Raw genomic sequence first — 13,904 nt, 5'->3', positions numbered from 1 at the left:
CTTACTACATTCCGCCTAAAGTCCATTCCTTCCTTCTCATTAACGATCTCTACTTCTGCTTGTTTTTTACTGAAATATCAGGTGTGCATGGACAAAATCATGAAATCATACTGAGAACATCATGTGATTGGGAGCTCAGAAGGGCCAAAGCCTGGGATGTCATCAAAAATCAATCAAAATTATCTAGAAATCAATATTGTAACAGTATCTTTTTCTTTTTCTTTTTCTTTTTGAGACAGAGCCTTGCTTTGTTGCCCAGGCTGGAGTGTAGTGGCGTGATCTTGGCTCACTGCAACCTCCGCCTTCCGGGTCCAGACAATTTTCCCTGCCTCAGCCTCCTGAGTAGCTGGGATTACAGGCACCCGCAACCATGCCCAACTAGTTTTCATATATTTTAGTAGAGATGGGGTTTTGCCATGTTAGCCAGGCTGGTTTTGAACTCCTGACCTCAGGTGATCCGCCTGCCTCAGCCTCCCAAAGTGCCGGGATTACAGGTGTGAGCCACTGCACCTGCCTGTGATAGTATCTTTAAACTAGTCTACTCCTCAGTTTTCCCCTCTTCTTTCTGTATTTTGCTGTATTCTTCATTACATTCTTGCTAAATATGCTACCTCCATTGAACATATGACAAGATATAGCATTATTCAATAGTGGATGACGATTGGAACATATAATTCTGGCTTCCTGATTATCATGACCCTTTATGTCCATTTACCTAATGTCTTTAGAAGGTATAACATATCGAATACATTTATTTTAGTCAAGTTTTATATCTGGTAACAGCTATTAAATTTTACATTTAATCCTAACTGGACTAGTTCAAAATTCATAAGACTAAACATATTTCTCCGTTTTTGCTTTTTTCTCTTAGTTGATTTTTTAAAGCTATATAAGACCAACATTCACATAATAGACAACTTTTACCAACTATTGTGTTTTCTGGCTCCTCAGGTAATTGTACTAATACATATTTTAAAAGAAATTTGTCAATCAGATAAATGTCTTTTTATATGACAATATAAGAGCAGCAGTGATGGCTGCTGACATTTATTGAAATATGCACAAATGTCTCATCACAGCTTGTTAAATAACTATTTTCCTGCTGAAAATATGTTTAACTTTTACCACCTCAGCAAAAGTGGATCTGATAGCAATTCTCAGAGCAGGTCTCTAATTTGGCAAATAGCCCACAGAGGTATTTTATTTACATGTTTCAAATCCTTTTTTCAAAAAGTAAGGTCTACATCAATAAAATGGAGGGATATTTTACACACACACACACCACACACACACGCACACTCTCAGACTTTATCTCTAAGAAGAGTATGGTGGCCATGAGAATGTACTTTACAAATCACAGAGCATAATTTTCTGAAGGCTTTCACTTCTGTATTCTGAAGTTTATCTCCACATTCTGACTGAGGCTATGGCTTCTACCAGCTGCACCCAGCCAGTGCCTGATCGCATCAGGGATACTAAACCAGGCTCATTCCTGATACATATAGAACTCCTTTGGTGAGTGACTGTGGCTCAAGACCTCCCCCTACTGAACTTGGCTTAGAACTACACTGCAGGCTAGGGGCTTCCACCCGGAGCATCCTCAACTCCGTCTCTCCTCTCAGGATGAGACCTCCACCACCGCGGTCTAATGACTTTCCAGGTCTCCCCAGTCTCCCTCTCCATTTTCTCTGCCTGGTATCTTCCATAATAGGTCATTTGCATGTTTAATTCTTGATATCTGATTCTCAAAGGGCAAGAACTAACAAATATAGAGTTATATTTCATTCTTGAAACAGTTTCTTGAGATGAAGACTATGTTTTTAATGACTTCTGTATAGAGAAAGAATACACTAAAGGATAACAGAGAAAGGGAAATAGAAAAAAGAAGATGGTACTCAAAGGGCTGGCAGAAAAACAACATCAAAGAGAGGAGAAAGATAGAAGAGGTGAAAGCCAGAGATTCCCAAAAAGGGAGATAGTAAAAAGGAAATAGCATCAGATGATGAATACAATGGAAAGAAAATCTGACTCCATGTTCCCAAACTTGGCAATGCTGTCAGCTTCTTGCTTATCCTTCACCCCAGGGTGCTGTGGATAAGGAGGTGAAAGAGAGGGAAAAGTTACTGAAGAGAACAGATACTCATCTAACATCATCTTTCATCTCTAGTCATTCTTCAGGTAGTTTATCCTTCTCAGTCAGAATAAAAAACTTTCTCTAGAAGCACCAGTGTCTACAATTTCAGATATTAAAAGGCAAAATTTGCACCTTTTTTTTTTAGTTCTTGTAAACATCTAGTATATTTTATAATTCTGATATCTATTTAAAGACTGGTCCTGGTTAAAATGCAAGATTGATAAATTAAGGGACATTTTCCCTCATCTTAGAACATTTAGTCATTCTTAGTCAATCTGGACTGCTCAAACAGAATGCCATAGACTGGGTGGCTTAAACAACATTTATTTTTCACAGTTCTGGAGGCTGGAAAGTCTAAGATCAAGGCATCAGCAGATCCAGTTTCTGGTGAGGGCTCTCTTTCTAGTTTAAAGACGATGGTCTTGTATCCTCATATGGCGAAGGGAGATCATTTCTCTCTTGCTCCTTCTTATAAGGGCCCCAATACCATTCATGAGGTTCCACCCTCATGACCAAATTATCTTCCAAAGGCCTTACCTTCCAATACCATCATAATAGGAATTAGAATTTCAACTGAATTTTGGATTGATACAAACATTTAGGTCATAAGAGTAGCCAAGATGTTCTTTCATTTAATCTTTTTCTTTTCTTTTATTCCTTTATCTCCTGTTGCTTAAAGGAATCATCATTTTTCTTTTCTAGGTGTCAACAATTTTAGCATTGCAGAAGACCATGGAGACAACTTTTTTATTTCTCCATCACACATGCACTGAAGATACAAAAATGAGTTTTTCTTTCCTATGGCCTTGGACTAGCTATATACTATAGTAATTAGCAAGCAGGCTCTGAATCACACAAGCCCCTCCCACTGACTCTTGTACTTTTTAGCTATAAGAACCTAAGCATGAACTTCGCAGAGCTCCAGTGCTTCTGTTTTGAAAAGAGATAATATTTCCTATGGGATAGGGTTGTCTGGGGGTACTAAATGAGAAATACATACAAGGTACTTAATGGAAGGTGAGGCATGTAGGACTCAATAGAGGTAGCTATTAAATGGTATGTAAGTAACAAATCCTGATAATGTTCAATTCTGAATAAAACTTAACTTGGTAGTTTTATTGTCTTTATTATTTTTTACTGATTAGAAAACTGATCCTAAAAGAAGTTAGTTAATTTTCCCATAGAAATACATTTGGTGTACAAATTGGTGATTTTCGAACCCAGATCCATTTTCCATTGTCTTGCAGCAATGCTCTACAGAGCTGGGCCCGCCTCATGCCCTTGGCATAGCTGTGAGTTAGCGTGTAAGCTGTGTTCACCTGCTAAAGAGTTCATCTTCCAGAAAAATCAGAGAGATACTATGAGCAAAAGCCCAGAATTCCTTAAGAGTATAGGAGGAAGATGTACAACGAACACTCCCACCCACTAAGTAGGCAGAACAATTAAAGACTGAACTATGGTGATGCCATATTTTTACATCTGAAGGCACTGCACCACAGGCCCACAATGAACATTTAGCTCTCATAGTCTCCACATTCTTTATTCTGTTTTTGGAAAAGCTTCCTGTTTCTAATTTGACAAGCCATCTGCCTTGTTAGCTTTGCTTCCTTTATCACTTTTTTTTTTTACCTTTGAAAATAAACTCTAGAAGCAGCCCCACGTAAGGCAAAGAAAAATAATGAAGAAAAACATGTGCCAAGGGCTCCACTGCCACAACGTTCATCCCTAGTGTTTTTAATTTGTCCATTTGTTTTGCTTGATTGGAGGTCCACTGAATAGGAACATAATTTCTATGCGACTGCCTGTATGCAAATACAATCATTCACTATTTCTTAATATAAAATTGCAAGATGGCTTACTTTTAGAAATACAGAGGGAAATGTAATTAAGTATGAAAAAGAGTTTCTCTTTTCCAGTCAAAAGTGTCTTAATAACTTCTATTTATATACTACTCTGTAATTGCCAAAGCACTTCTATATGTATTGTTAGACTTAATCCTATTTACCATCTCTGGGACTAAATTAGCTTATAGTTGAGGATGGGGTGGGGTAGATTTTGTGAAAGTTCTACAGATTCTGCCGTGTGCTCCCTTCTTCTTGTTTAAATACTGGGATTTTAGGAATCTGCACAGGTCTCTTAATTTATCACATAGGCCTCAGGTAAAAAAACTGGTTTAGGCACAGGGTAAAAACAAACTTAACCTGTCCCTTCCAGGTAAACATCTGCATTTTAAGTGCGTTTAATTATCTCTGAAGTTCTGCCTTTGACCCTTTCACCTTCCCCAAAAACTTGCTGGGAAAGAAACCATTGGTCTGTACTCCTTGAGAAGCCTCATACAAGTTGCTTAATATTTAAAGGCTAAAAAATAATTACTTGGGCTCAAAATTAACAGGTTTTTGCTTGTATTCCCTGTGATCTATGAGCAAATTACTTTATTAGAAAATCATTAGAGCATAATTTGCTTCTACTTGTTGCTGTCATCAATTTTTATTTCTTATAATTAAAATACAGGTTCTTATAATATGTCATTATTGTAAATAGCGTGCTGCCAGATATTGATGTGAAATTGTCATTAACCCTAACACCTATGCCTTTTTTTAAAAGTGTGTGAGTTTACCAAGGTTACGCCACATTTAGACCCCTTCACCCTACTTATACACAAAGTGCTCTTTCTCCAGACTGCCGGGGATGGGTCTCACAATGAATTTCCATAAATATTTCCTTTTGCGTTGTCTTGCTTTTATTCTTGAAAGCCACGAAAACCCAACTGAATTTGTCTGGATCGTTCTGAATGAGTTTCTTACTGATGTAGGAAACACAATATGAGCAAAAGCAAAATCAGAGTCTAAGCAGGACTGAAGAAGATGGGAAGTCTGTTATTTATACTATTGTAAGAGGGAGGCTGGAAATCAGGACATTTAAGAGACAAGGATGCACAGAACCCCAGCTTAAACTATCTGTTAGAGTTTTAGTCTTGTCATCAGTCTTGCCTTAAGGGACAAATATGCTGTAGTTTTACAGTTCAACATGCACCAAAAATTCTACCTAGCGAGAGTTTCTAGGCTATTCTCTCCTTGGAAATAAATTATACCTCTCAGAAAATTCAGCCCAAGAACCAGTTCTAATGCTTCTGAGAGGGGCCCGTATGTGACTTGAGAAACAGAAATTGGAAGAAAAAAAAAGTTGATTATTTTAACATGCACACTTGGTAAAAAAGCATGTGAGTATATGCATGCAGGCAAAGTCTAAGTCTTCTCCTGTGCACACTTTCAAAATAATTAGTTTTTTAAAGTTTAATAGTCATTTTGTGCATGCCCCTTTTCTTCATTGCCCGTGGTTTCACTTGGCTATAATCAAATAAAAATGGATTCACTGGTCCTCTTAACAATACAGCAGATTTGAGAGCAGAAAATAGGCCTTTAAAATATCAGATCATCTCAATTACTTGGGATTCAGCATGTGTCCTGCTTTGAGAAACCTTGAACTTTAGCAAAGAGTTCTTGACAATATATTAAAACTTCTGCAGCCTCTTACAGACCCATTTAACTCACACTTAATCTCTTTTTTTAAAGGCATGAGTCCATTTCATGAGGCTTTTTTTCCTTTTCATGATAGCTGATTTGTAATGCCTTCATATGTGTCACATGATTGTAGAAATCATTAGATAGCATCATATTTGTGGTTCTCAGACTCTAGATGATAGAAGAAAACGTAAGCATTCTATGTCCAATTCTCTGTGCATGAAGAAAAATAAGCTAAACGATGTGCATCCAATAGCTATTGACTGTGCTGGAATTAAAATTTAAGCTATTTACTCTGAAATACTATGCACTGTACTATGCTGTCTCAGGAACTTATCTTCTGAAAAAAGACTTCTAGGAAGGAAAAACTGGGTACTGTTCTATTGGAAGCTCCTCTCTGGTAATCTTTGTTCCTGCCCTGGTCTCCAATCTGGGAGTTCCCAGTTGACAAGTGTGTTAGTAGCCTCGCCTCTCCACCATTTAGGAGCTGTAACACGGTGGTTCTGTATCTTAGCTACACATTCCAAATCACCTGAGGAGTCTAACAAAAAAAGAGCTTCTATTTCTGGCCATAATTCAACAACTGGTATTGAACTTACCCTAAGTGAGTTGTAAGTAAGTATAAAATTGAACAAAATACCAGGCAATTGTTTTCATATATTAGACAATCAGAGTCAGAGGACTGTGATATTAGAGAGGATGAAAATTTAAGAGATATGAATCATTTTGCCCCAGGTTTTGCCTGGCAGTACTTTCCCAATCTAAGTACAGGAAAATGGAATGTGAGTAGAAGGCAGGTGCCTCTCTGAGCCACTGGGCTGAGGATGGAAGACAGAGAAGGCAGCTGGGGATTGCTGAAGGCCTTAACTAAACTACAGGCCTTAATGATTCTACTGGTGAATTCTTTCAACCATTTAGGGCAGAAATAATACTAATGTACAAAGAAGCTTTCAGAAAACAGAGATGGAGGGAGGGAGCACTTCCCAACTTATTTTATGAGGTCATCATAATTACAGACCAGTATTACTCATGATCCCAATATTACTCAAAACTCCTCAGACCAATGTTACCCAAAAATTATTAACAAAATATTCATAAGTGGACCCTAAAATATCTAAAACAGTTTATATTTAAACTTTTTCATAGGAATGCAAAACTAGTTTGTTAATTTGAATGTGAACCAATATAATTCATTGTGTTAACCGAAAAAGGAAAAAATGTTTTATAATCACTTCAATGGATACAGGAAAAGCATTGAACAAAATTCAATATTTATTCCTGAAAAGATAGTGAAATTAAGATTGGAGGTAAATTTGTCAATTTGATAAAGGCCATCTATGAAATATGTACAGCTAAATATTTTACCACTAAATAGTAAAATATTTAATGCTTCCTAAATACATGCAGTGATATATCATGCGCATTGATGGATAAACACAATATTGTTCAGATGTACATTGTCTCCAAAGCAATCTATAAACTCACAGAGTTCCAACTTCAAAGGAATTCTAAATCTGATTCTAAATTTTTACATGGAATAACAAAGATTCAAATAGCCAATACGATCTTGAAAAAGGTCATCTAAATTGGAGTATTTATACTACTTAGTATCAAGAAGTACTATAAATTGAAGTACAGTGTGTAAGGGCAAATAGATTAATAGAACAAAGTGGAGTACAGACATAGACCCAGCTGATTTTCAGCAAATGTTTCAGAGCAATTAATCCAGTGAAGAAAATACAGCCTTTTCTATAAATGGTTATGAAATACTTCTGTGGAAAAGTAAATGTATGAATAAGTAAAGTTGATCTCCTTCTCATCTCATATACCAGGGGTTGGCAAACTTTTTCTGCAAGGTTGGCAAAGTAAATATTTTTACCTGTATGATCTCTGTTATTACAACCATTGAACTCTGCCATTATAGGGCAAAAGCTGCCATTATGTAACTACCTGAGTAAAACAGTTTCAATAAAACTTTATTTTTTAAAAAAAGGTGATGGGGTAGACTTCATTGGCATGCGGTAGTTTGCCCACCCTTGACATTAGAAAAGGTTTTAGAAGAATCTCATATCTCCATCCTAAAGCTAAAATGGCAAGTTTCTGGCACAAAATGTAGAATATCCTTGCAACCTTGAGGTAAACAAAGATTTTTAGATAAGGCACAAAAGTCTCTAACCATAAAAGGAAAAATAACAAGATAAATTGCACTTCTTTAGCATTCAAAAAATCTGTGTATCAAAAGACACTATAAAGAAAATATAAAAATGTAATCCACAGGTTAGGGAAAAAACAGCTACAACTAAAATGACTGGCTACACAAAATAGAAAAACCATTTGTAAACATTTGTCAGCACTCACCTAGTTACACACTAAAGATCAGTGCACTTTGCTATATGTGAAAATTATAAAGTACATTGAATTTCAGCTTTCAAATGAAAACAAATGATAACACTGATTCCACAGCTCCCTTTACCCATCTCCCTTCCCGAGATTCTGCTTTGATAGATATGGTGGGTGGAACTTCAATGTCCCATGGCAGGAGAGGATGGATGTCCCGGTTCAAGAAGACAGAGAGAGAGAAAACCATTTTTCTAAAGGTTGGATTTTGTTCTATACGGGTCCTCAGCAGATTATATGATGTCCACCTGTACCAGTAAATGGTGAATTTTCTTTATTCAGTATGGTGATTCAAATACTAATCCCTTCCAGAAATATCCTCAGACATAACCAGAAATAATGCATAATATTTTACCAACTATCTGGGCATCCAGTCAAGTGGGGATATAAAATGAACCACCACATCAATAAAATACATTTTTAAATCTTCACTAATATTACCCGTTATTTTCGAATGGGATTTTCTAACAAACGCTGTGCTCTTCTAATGGTGAGGACATTAATAGGAATAGAGTTCCTCTACTAAAAGTACAAATTCATTTTATTATATCGCTAGTAATACAACTCAAAAAATTAATGGATTACATTCTAATGATTTGTTTCCTAATGAAATTCTTTATATTTTAGTAAAAAAGCTATGCAAACCCTTGAATGCTCTAGACAAGCAGATAACAGGAAACAGAAAAAGAGGTAGCTAAGGAAAAGCAATGGTCCAGACTATTGTTATTTAAATAACTTAACTACATATGCAAATTATTTAGTAAAGACTTATTAGAAATGCTTAATAAAAGTATAAGAAAACCTCTATAGTTCATAAATATGTATTATATAATTGCAAAGAGCTAAAAAAATAAGAGCATATTCCTTTTCTGTAAATACGTTCATTCTTTAATTCGACAAACATATTTTTAGCCATCTATGACGTGTCTGGCATTGTTCTGGGTCTAGGGTTTTATCATTAAATAACACAGCACCTTCTACCCATGGAGCTCACACGAGAGATCTGAAATGTTGGTGAAATATAATAGATTTACATGATGGAGTTCTAGTGCTTACAGAAATAATTTAAATGGAAAGTAGCACCTCTGGTATAAATACCAATCTAGGGAATCCAAATTGAAAGGAAAATATGAAATGCCCAGAAGAAGGCCATATATAAGTTTGGGAATTTATAATGTTTGGAAAAAGTGAGACTAACTCCTCAAAAATTTATGTCTACTTTTGAAAATCTAACCAAGATTATGAGCATCATATATAATGCAAACAAATTCCATAGGGTAAATGAATATTAAGGTAAGATGAAATGTACTAGATGTTGGGGTATTATGAAAAGTGAATCCTAAAAATAACCAATTTCCTTTGAAAATACTGTGAATTCTACATACACGACTATCTTTTAGCCTCGTATATTCTGGAGAACTGTTGCAATGGAAGACAGACAATGAGTTCCTGGTTTTCCAGTTGAAAGATTTTACCACTTTAAACATTTTAAAATCTTAGGAAAATCTACATGATATCAAAACCATCATTTGTTGAATACTCCTTGTATTCTATGCATTACAACTGATTTATGCACATTATCTCATTCTATCTATTCTTCTGACATACCTGTGGAGTAAGTTTTATTGTGCCACTTCATAGAGAAGGAATTTGAAGAGCAGAAAAGTTGTTCACCTGTGATCACAAACGTAGTAAATGGGAGAGCTGTGATTCAAACCCCTATTATGGTGATACCCAAAACACTGCCATATGTTATAGGCTCCCCAGGCTATCGTTCATGACATTTGTTCATGTGTTCATTCAACAAATATTTTATTGAACATCTACTATATTTTAAGCCAAGTGCTTTGCATTCCATCCTATAGTTTATTTAACCCTTGTGACAACAAGGATAAATACTTCTCATTATCCCAGCATGGCTAGGATAAAAGCAGGCAGAAGAATGTGGAAGGACTAGACTGACTGAGTCTTCTGGCCTCCATCTTTCTCCCATTCTCAATGCTTCCAGCCCTCAAACATCAGACTCCAAGTTCTTCAGCTGTTGGACTCTTGGACTTACCCCAGTGATTTGCCAGGGGCTCTTGGGACTTTGGCCACAGACTGAAGGCTGCACTATCGGCTTCTCTACTTTTGAGGTTTTGGGACCCAGACTATCTTCCTGGCTTCTCAGCTTGCAGATGCCCTATTGTGGGACTTCACCTTGTGATTGTGTGTGAGTTAATTCTCCTAATAAATTCACCTTCATAAATTCATCTTTCCCATTAGTTCTGTCCCTTTAGAGAACTCTAATTCAGTAGGTGAATAAATGTTTCTCGAACATTTGAGCAAAAGCTCCTTGTCTATTTGGTATCTGAAGAAGACAGACACCTAGGATATAAATTAGTAATTTGGGCTATCATTTTAGCAGAATAATAAAGCCTCAATGGGAAGAAATAGAAGCTAGTGTCCAGACTGATTTCAAGAGAGTGGTCCCAGGTGCCCAGAGATAAACAGACACTGCCAAAAGGCAGTTTGCTTCAAACATTTATAGGAAAAATTTCTGTGGGAGTTACAAAGAACCGTGTCTCTCCTTTTTTCCCAGGAGGGATGAGCACAGGGGAACAGAATGACGGCAGTAACAGGCAGTCGCAGCTCTACGCTTGTTTTTCTCTCTGAGGCTCTCATCAATGTCACATGCTATAAATGCAAGCTGGTGTCTTTGATGGAAGAAATGGCGAAAAGGTAAAAAAGGTTGAAGAATGCCTTGCAGGACTCTGACAAAATAAGAAAGCCAGGAAGAATAAGTCCCTGAGGAAACAACAGGAATGAAAACAGGTGTCCAGAGTTGTAGCTATAAAAATGCAACACAGCCGAGATCGCGCCACTGCACTCCAGCCTGGGCGACAGAGCGAGACTCTGCCTCAAAAAAAAAAAAAAAAAAAAAAATGCAACACAGAAGAAAAAAGAAAGTTCGTCCATCGCAAGCATAATGGGTGGTATTTCAGGTGGCATACTAAACATAAACAGTGTCAAAACTCTGAAAAAAAAATAAAGTGATTAACTAGTGCTGGAAGGTGCAAATGTAATCTAAATGCCTTGTTCAGTAAAAGGTTAAGGGCAAAGTTATTCTCCAGTTAAATGGTAAGCCCTTTTGAGGGCAGGAACCACGACACATTGTATTAGTCCATTCTTGCACTGCTATATAGAAATATCTGAGAATGGGACTGGGTAATTTATAAAGAAAGGAGGTTTAGTTGGCTCATGGTTCTGCAGGCTGTACAGGAAGCATGGCTGGGGAGGCCTCAGGAAACTTTCAATTATGGTGGAAAGGGAAGCAGGCACTTCTTACAGGGCTAAAGGAGGAGGAAGAGAGTAAAAGGAGAAGTACTACACATTTTTAAACAACCAGATCTCGTGAGAACTCACTCACTATCACGAGAACAGCAAGGGGAGAAATCCACCCCCATGATTCAGTCACCTCCTACCAGGCCCCTCCTCCAACACTGGTGATTACAATTCTACATGAGATTTGGGTGGGGACACAGATTCAAACTATATCACACACATAAGTTTCTATGTTTTGAAGCTTGCACAATACCTAACACATTAGTGTCTGTTGAATTGACTAAACATACACAAACGCATACAAACAGGAACTGGAAGGTGTGGTAGATATCTTCGAAGGATATAATAGCTCTGCAGATCTCAGAGTGCTTAAAAGAAGCAAGAAATACAGAAATAGCTTATCCTACCAGGAAGAACCAATCAGCAGTTACCAACAAAATGGAAAATCATGAACTACAGTGAGTAATACCTAGTGAATGATAACAGCCTCAAAAGTATGAAGTCAGTGGTTCATTGGGAAGGACACAAACAAAGAGAGCCAACAACTGAGAGCCCTGAAGGCCTGGGGTCCAGAAGCAGAGAACAAATATTAGAGGAAACAATAGCCAGTTTGTAGAGAGCAAGAAAAAAAGTGTGGAAAGTATGAAGGAGAGAGAATTCAGAGAATTCATAAGAGAAACTGACTTCATAAGGGATTAATTAAATAACAAGTGAATTGCAAAGAGTCTGCCAATTTTCTGAAACACAAATAACAGAGCAAATGAAACATATGAAAACCTAGAAAATCAGCAGTGTCTTGAGTCACTAGCCTAGTCAGGCTGTCTAATGAACTGTTACTGACCATCAGTGTGGACCCCCAAATTTAAATTACCAGATCGTAACTGACAGAGATATGGGTGTAATGAGTTTTTGGAAAATAAGGAAAACTATAATTCATAGTATTTAGTTTCACTATATAAATTTTGTGTTCACCCACAGCACAAGTTGTATTTAAATAACCCTATTTTGCCTAAATGCATAATAATGAAACTATAATAAGGCATCTCAGAGTGAACTGAATTGAGTGAACTTTGATTGCCTTGTTATAGGTCATCGAGGCCATGCCTCGATGAATTTGCTGAACCTCTAATCATTTGGCAGACAAGAACAAGGGGTTACAGTCTTGGTATCTTGACATGAGGAGACATTCCAATGAATCCTATTAACCATGAACTAATAGTTGAGGGAAGTGGTAATTGCTGGGTCTCTGTTAAAGGGTATAGAGGTAGCTCACCAGGAGGCAAAAGCATGAGGTAGGATGGAGAGAACTTTTAAAATTCATCACTTTCTTTAGGTGTCATTCACTTTTCAGGAAAATTAGAATTGAGGCTATCTTCCTAAGAAAGTTGGAATGCATTTCTAATGGATGGTTAATAGATTTTTTAAGGTTATGAATTCATTTGAAAGGTTTGAATCTTCTCCCTGGAAAAATTCACAAAAACAAAAATGAACAATTTTATGAAATTCTCCAAATCCTCTGAAGTTTATCCATGAAGTCATATAGATTCCATAGAAGTTGGGTTAAGAAGCCGGGCTCCAGTGACTTTCATGTCTTTAGTTAAAAGCTAAGAGGCTTGGAAAAGTAGAGAATTTATATGTTTGACTGTTTTAAATTGAAAGTTGTGATTTCACAAGGTATGAGAACCTAATGATGTCAAAATTACAGTTTAATTTTTGAGTCCAGATAAAATTTTTATGACATTGAGACTAACTTTTTTTGAACCTTTACCTGATAGTTTTGAGGCTAATATACACTAAATAAAATAGATTGCCTCTCTAAAGGTTTAAGTTAAGAACTTTGTGTTATATCAAAAGACAGAATTGAGTCATTTAAAAATAAATTGGACAGAATAAACTGTAAATCATAGAAATATTTTCTCTAGGAGTGAGAGTCTGAATGAGGAACAGAACTAAGAAATAGTGAAGATGCTGACCTAAAGAACAATAAGAAAGAAATTAACAAAAAAAATCAATGCTCTAACAGAGAGGGAGAAAGAGAAAGAGAGAGGGAGGGAGAGAAGGAGAGAGAGGCAGACAAAGGGGGGAGGGGAGAGAGAGAGAGAGAGAGAGAGAGAGAGAGAGAGAGAGAGAAACTCCTGCTTGCTTTGTTTTCCAGACAGTTAATTTTCTGTAACATATTAACAAATTGGAAGAAAAGAAAAACCATCAGAGGTATCAAAATCACCAGACAAGGCCTAAATCAAAGCAGGAAAAACTAAAAAGTCCTTTCACCCTTGTCAAATTTCAGATTCCCTTGAAATATGAGCTTTAGCCTCAGTGACACTAATGGGAGTTACATGTGCATCTGGAGAAAGGAATCACCCAATTATGAGAGCTGCATAACTAAACACCACGAATCACGTTGGACAAGTTCCTAGGAGCCAGATCCACGGCCAAAAGCCATGCAAACCCCCAAAGAAGGAATGAATCCTGACTTTGTAGAGGGCTGACTGTTGGGAAAAATGAGAGCCCATTAAATCATTTCAATG

At 36.8% G+C, this 13,904-nt stretch overlaps 1 long non-coding RNA gene across 4 annotated transcripts in view; it reads left to right on the top strand.

Annotated features, from left to right (window-relative positions):
- LOC114673708 (uncharacterized) overlaps positions 1-10,901 on the top strand; it is a 68,225-nt gene extending 57,324 nt beyond the window's left edge. For 2 of the 4 annotated variants that reach the window (XR_013408302.1, XR_013408300.1), the window contains 2 exons: positions 10,061-10,264; positions 10,634-10,901. This is a non-coding gene — a long non-coding RNA (uncharacterized LOC114673708). Of the gene's footprint in view, positions 1-2,836; positions 3,230-10,060; positions 10,265-10,633 lie in introns of those variants that run through there. The other 2 variants (XR_013408301.1, XR_003724503.2) reach the window with 2 other exon arrangements.
- The last annotated feature ends 3,003 nt before the right edge of the window (positions 10,902-13,904 follow it).

This window comes from Macaca mulatta, chromosome 18 (assembly GCF_049350105.2).
Source record: "Macaca mulatta isolate MMU2019108-1 chromosome 18, T2T-MMU8v2.0, whole genome shotgun sequence".
Classification (NCBI taxonomy): Eukaryota; Metazoa; Chordata; class Mammalia; order Primates; family Cercopithecidae; genus Macaca; species Macaca mulatta.
Note: the sequence above shows the minus strand (reverse complement) of the source record. Positions and strands in the feature narration are given on the sequence as shown.